Here is a 6,941-nt window from a genome sequence, read left to right on the forward strand (position 1 = left end):
AATTGACAGTAAGAAAATAATACTAGGGGATTTTAACACCCCACTTATACCAATGGACAGATCATCCACAAAGAAAGTTAATATAGAAACATATGCCTTAAATCACACATTAGACTAGATGGACTTTATTGATATCTTTAGCATATTCCATAACCAAACAGCAGAATACTTTTTTTTTTTCTCAAGTGCACATGAAACACTCTCTGGAATGGATCACATCTTGGTTCACAAATCAAGCCTTGGCAAATTTAAGAAACTGAAATCAGAGCAAGCATCTTTTCTGATCACACCAAACAGGTCACTGAAGAAATCAAAGAGGAAATTTAAAAATACCTAAAAACAAATGGAAATGAATAAATGACAACCCAAAACCTATGTGATGCAATAAAAGCAATGCTAAGAGGGAAATTTATAGCAATACAAGAAGCCTACCCCAAGAAATGAAAAGAACATAAAACAACCTAATCTAACACCTAACGAACCTAGAAAAAGAAGAAAATGGCCACAAAACTTCCAAAGTTAGCAGAAGGAAAGAAATCATAAAGATCGGAGCAGAAATAAATGGAAATGTAGGAAACATTAGCAAAGTTCAATAAAACAATAAGATATGCCTTGGAGAACATAAACAAAATTGACAAATCATTAGCCAGACTCATCAAGAAAAATAGAGAGAAGACTCAAATCAACTCAAAATGAAAAAGGAGACGTTACAACAGACAACACAGAAAGGGAAAGGATCATAAGAGACAATTAGAAACAACTCCATGACAATAAAATGGATAACCTGGAACAAATGGACAGATTCTTAGAAAAGTACAATCTTCTAAGACTGAACCAGGAAGAAATAGAAAATATGAATAAATCAAGTGCTAACACCAGTCACAAGCTCTAACTATGAACAGATCAATCACAAGCACTACTAACTGTGATCAAAAGTCTCCAACAAACAAATGCCCAGGACTTCACAGGTGAATGCTCTCAAATGGAAGAGATGTGATAATTCATATGCTGGTCAAACATTTCCAGAACAACATGGAGGGAGGAGCATCCCGAACTCATTATGTGAGGCCACCATCACCATGAACCAAAATGAAGCAGAAATGCCACATAGAAAAGAAAATTACAGGCTAACCTCACTGATGAACATCAATGCAAAAATCCTGAGGAAAGCACTAGCAAAGACAAAACAAAACAAAAACACATGAAAAGGATCATACACCAAGTTCAAGTGGGGTTTATCCCAGGGATGCAAAGATTCTTTACTATATGCAAATCAATCAATATGATACACTATATTAACAAATTGAGAGATAAAAAACATGATAATCTCGGTGGATGCAGAGAAAGGTTTTGAAAATTAAACACCAGCTTATGATTTTAAAAACGCCCCATAAATGGGCATGGAAAAAAACCTACCTCAACATAATAAAGGTCATATAGGAAAAATCTCTCAGCAAACATTATCCTCAATGGTGTCAAAATTTAAGCATTTCCCTAAGATCAGGATCAAGACCATGGTGCCCACTCTCATTCCAATTATTCAATATAGTTTTGTAAGTCATAGACACAGCAGTCAGAGAAGAAAATGAGAAAGAATGCATATTGGAAAAGAAGAAGTCCATCTCTCATTGATTGCAAATGACCTGTTTCTATTCACAGAAGACCCTAAAGATAAAACCAGAAAATTACTAGAGCTAATTAGTGAATTTAGTAAAGCACAGAATACAAAACTAATACACAGAAATTCTTTGCATATTTATAACACAACAAGAAAAATCAGATAGAAAAATTAAGGAAACAGTGCCATTTCCCACTGCAGCAAGAAGAATAGCATAGCTAGGAATGCTGCTGCTGCTAAGCTGCGTCAGTCATGTCCGACTCTGTGCGACCCCATAGATGGGAGCCCACCTGGCTCCCCTGTCCCTGGGATTCTCCAGGCAAGAACAGTGGAGTGGGTTGCCATTTCCTTCCCCAATGCATGAAAGTGAAACGTGAAAGTGAAGTCGCTCAGTCACGTCCGACTCTTCGGGACCCCATGGACTGTAGCCTATCAGGCTCCTCTGTTCATGGGATTTTCCAGCCAAGAGTACTGGAGCGGGTTGCCATTTTCTTCTCCAATAGCTAGGAATAAACTTACCTAAACATACAAAACATGTCTATGCAGAAAGACAGGCTGTATGATGAAAGATAGCAAAGATGAAACAAACAGATAGAAAGATATGCCATGTTCTTGAATTGAAAGAAATCAATGTTGTGAAAATGACTATACTACCCAAAGCAATCTGCAGATTCAATTCATCCCTATCAAACAATGACATTTTAAAAAGAATTAGGATTAATAATTTTACAATTTATATGGGGTAAAAAAGACCCAGAAGGGCCAAAGCAATCTTGGAAAGAAATGTGGAACTGGAGGAATCAACCTTTCTGACTTCAGACTATACTACCAAGACACTATGGTACAGGCACAGAAACAGAAACATAGAGCAATGGAACAAGATACAAAGCTGAGATATAAACCCAAACTCCTATAGGCAGCTTTTCTTTGACAAGGGAGGCAAGAATGTACAATGGAGAAAGGACAGAAAAGAGAGCCTCTTTAGTAAGTGGTGCCGGGAAACCGGACTGCTGCTGCTAAGTCACTTCAGTCGTTTCCGACTCTGTGTGACCCCATAGACGGCAGCCCAACAGGCTCCCCTGTCCCTGGATTCTCCAGGCAAGAACACTGGAGTGGGTTGCCATTTCCTTCTCCAATGCATGAAAGTGAAAAGTGAAAGTGAAGTCGCTCAGTCGTGTCTGACTCTTAGCGACCCCATGGACTGCAGCCTACCAGGCTCCTCTGTCCATGGGATTTTCCAGGCAAGAATACTGGAGTGGTGTGCCATTGCCTTCTCTGGGAAACTGGACAACTACATGTAAAAGAATGAAATTAGAACACTTCTTAACACTATACATAAAAATTATTTCACAGTGGATTGAATGTCAACAGTAAGGCCAGAAACTATAAAATTCTTAGAAGAAAACATAGGCAGAACACCCTTTGACATTTATCATAGCAAGATCCTCTTTGATCTACCTCTGAGAATGACTGAAATAAAAACAAAAATTTTAAAAATGGAATCTAGAGAAAGTTCAAAGTATTTAAGCAGCAAAGAAAACCATAAACAAGATGAAAAGACAACCCTCAGAAGAGGAGAAAATAATTGTAAATGAAGCAATTGACAAAGGATTATCTACAAAGTACACAAGTAGATCATTGAGCCTAATATCAGAAAAAAGACAACCAATTGAAAAGTGAGCAGAAGACGTGAACAAATTTCTCCAAAGAAGACATTAAGAAGGCCACCAAATACATGAAATGATGCTCAACATTGCTCATTATTAAGGAAATACTAATCAAAACTGTATGAGGTATCACCTCACACCAGTCAAAATGGCCATAATCAACAATTCTACACATAATAAATGCTGGACAGGACATGAAAGAAAGGGAACCCTCTTGCACTGTTGGTAGACATGTAAATGGATTCAGCCACTATTGAGAAGGGATATAGGTTTCTTTAAAAAGTAGAAATAAAACTACCATCAGTTCAGTTCTGTTCAGTCGCTCAGTCACGTCCAACTCTTTGCAACCCCATGAATCACAACACACCAGGCCTCCCTGTCCATCACCAACTCCCAGAGTTCACCCAAACTCATGTCCATCGAGTCGGTGATGCCATCCAGCCATCTCATCCTCTGTCGTCCCCTTCTCCTCCTGTCCCCAATCCCTCTCAGCATCAGAGACTTTTCCAATGAGTCAACTCTTTGCATGAGGTGACCAAAATATTGGAGTTTCAGCTTTAGGATCAGTCCTTCCAAAGAACACCCAGGACTGATCTCCTTTAGAATGGACTGGTTGGATCTCCTTGCAGTCCACTGGACTCTCAAGAGTCTTCTCCAACACCACAGTTCAAAAGCATCAGCTCTTCGGCTCTCAGCTTTCTTCACAGTCCAAATCTCACATCCATACATGACCACTGGAAAAACCATAGCCTTGACTAGATAGACCTTTGTTGGCAAAGTAATATCTCTGCTTTTGAATATGCTATCTAAATTGGTCATAACTTTCCTTTCAAGGAGTAAGCGTCTTTTAATTTCATGTCTGCAATCACCATCTGCAGTGATTTTGGAGCCCCCCCAAAATAAATTCTGCCACTGTTTCCACTGTTTCCCCATCTATTTTCATATGATGCAACAATCCCCTACTGGCCATATAGCCTCAGAAAACCATACCTCTTAAAAGACATATGTAACCCAATGTCCTTTGCAGCACTATTTAAAATAGCCAGGGCATGGAAGCAACCTAATGTCTATCAAGAGAACAATGGATAAAGAAGTTGTGGAACATATACACAATGGAATATTACTCAGCCATGAAAAGGAACAAATACAAGTCAGTTTAATTGAGATGGATGAACCTAGAAACTGTGATACAGAGTGAAGTAAGTCAGAAAGAGAAAAACAAATATAGTATATTAATGCATACACATAGAATTTTGTAAAGTGGTACTGGAGAACATATGAAGGGCAGAAATAGATACACAGATGTAGAAGACAGACTTGTGAACTCAGCTGGAGAAGGAGAGGGTGGGATGAATTGAGAGAGTAGCACTGAAACATCACCACTACCATATGTAAAATAGTTAGCTAGGGGGAAGTTGCTATATAATATAGGGAGCCCAGCATGGTGCTCTGTGATGACCTAGAGGGTAGGATGGTAGGAAGTGGGAGACAGGCTCACCAAAAAGTAGATAATATATTTATGGCCTATTCGTGTTGTTGTATGAGGAAAACCAACCAAACATTGTAAAGCAGTTATCCTTCAATTAAAAATAAATAAATACAATCTGAAAACTATCATTCAACATATCTGTACTGTCATCTAAAGCTATATGGGATCATCTTCTATTCCTAGCTATTTTTCCCACTATAAGTGCTTATAAATGTCATTAAAGGTTTTGAAAATATGATTTTAATAACTACGCAGTATTGCTTAATGTCTCATACATAAATAATAAAATTTCAGTCTCAACATAGAAACATAATACTGAAAAAGGTTTCCATTTTAAACTAAAGCTTGCATTTTAATTCAGTTTAATGAGAATTCCTCTGAAGATCTAAAATTCTTGTGAAAAATAAATTATGGGTAGTCTTTCTTGATTTCATCTGTTATGCCTTATTGTCATTTACTTCTAAGAACTCGAACTTTTGACATTTTTGCCTTAGACTATAGTTTTTGACTGAGATAAAATCTTAAATTTAGATATTAAGAATGTCAAGAAGCACTCTTGTAAGTGTGAGTCACTAGTCATGTCCAGTTATTTGTGACCCATGAACTGTAGCCCACCAGGTCCTCTGTCCACAGAATTTTCCAGGCAAGAATATTGGAGTGGGTAGTCATTCCTTTCTCGAGGGGATCTTTCTGACCCAGGAGTCAAACCCAGGTCTCCCACATTGCAGGCAGATTCTTTACCATATGAACCACCAGAGAACCCTGACCCTGGTGCACACGGATGTAAAAATCCTCAAAAAAAAAAAAAAATTAGCAAACCAAATTGAAGATACATTAAAAAGAATCATACACTATGATCAAATAGAATGTATTCTGTGCCTGCAAGCATGATTTATTATCTGCACATCAATCACTGTGATACACAGTTTGAGCAAAATTAAGAATGAAATCATGTGATTTCAATAATTTCAGAAAAAGCTTTTGACAAAGTGTCACATCAATTTTGATACAATCTCTCAATACAGTGGTTATACATGGGACATCCTAAAGGGTGTATAATACAAGTCCACAGCTAACATCCAACTCAGTGGTAAAGAGGTGAAAGATTTTACAAAAAATCAGGAATAGTACAAGGATGCCCACTCTCATCAGTCTTGTTCAACATAGTAGTGGAAGTGTTCTATCCAGAATAACTAGGCAAGAAAAGGAAATAAAAGGCATCCCCATTGGAACAGATGAAGTTACAGTGCCACTATTAGATTATGACAGGATTTATACGAAACTCTAAAAACTCCACCAAGTAACAAGTATTAAAACTAATAAACTTAGCAATATAGCAGGATATAAACCATCAGAGAGAGAACAGAACAGTCCCATATACAAATGCATCAAAAAAAAAAAAAAAAACCTGAAATAAATTTAACCAAGGAGAAGAAACACCTGTACAGTCACAGGATCCAAGAGATAGAGTCTGGGTTCAAATCCCACCTTACCTGCTGACCTGCAGAGTGACCCAGGGCAAATCACACAATGATCTGAGGCTCAACAAGCTGCTGCTGCTGCTATGTAGTTTCAGTCGTGTCCAACTCTGTGCGACCCCATAAATGGCAGCCCACCAGGCTTCCCTGTCCCTGGGATTCTCCAGGCAAGAACACTGGAGTGGGTTGCCATTTCCTTCTCCAATGCAGGAAAGTGAAAAGTGAAAGTGAAGTCACTCAGTCGTGTCCAACTCTTCGCAACCCCATGGACTTCAGCCCACCAGGCTTCTCTGCCCACGGGATTTTCCAGGCAAGAGTACTGGAGTGGGGTGCCATTACCTTCTCCGGAGGCTCAACATATTCAACTGTAAAATGGACACAAACCCAGTATCTCCTCCCAGGGCTGTGAAACTCCAAGGAAATGCTTATTTAGGCCTGGGTGTTGGAGTGTCTCCGGGAGCCTCTCCTTGAATGAAATTCCTTTAGAACTGGGCTCTCCTGATCCTGTTGGTGAGGGTAAGTGTAGGGCTTGGGAGCCAAATGGGACTGAACAAGGACGAGGACAAAAAAAAAAAAAAAAAATACTAGTTCTGTGTCAGGGAGGGAAGCAACCTCCTTTCCAGATCTCAGAGTGGGGCCTGCAATATAGGGCCCGGATGCACAATCAGAAGTGATAACTCTGAACCCCC

Source organism: Bos indicus x Bos taurus, chromosome 15, assembly GCF_003369695.1.
Source record: "Bos indicus x Bos taurus breed Angus x Brahman F1 hybrid chromosome 15, Bos_hybrid_MaternalHap_v2.0, whole genome shotgun sequence".
Lineage (NCBI taxonomy): Eukaryota > Metazoa > Chordata > Mammalia > Artiodactyla > Bovidae > Bos > Bos indicus x Bos taurus.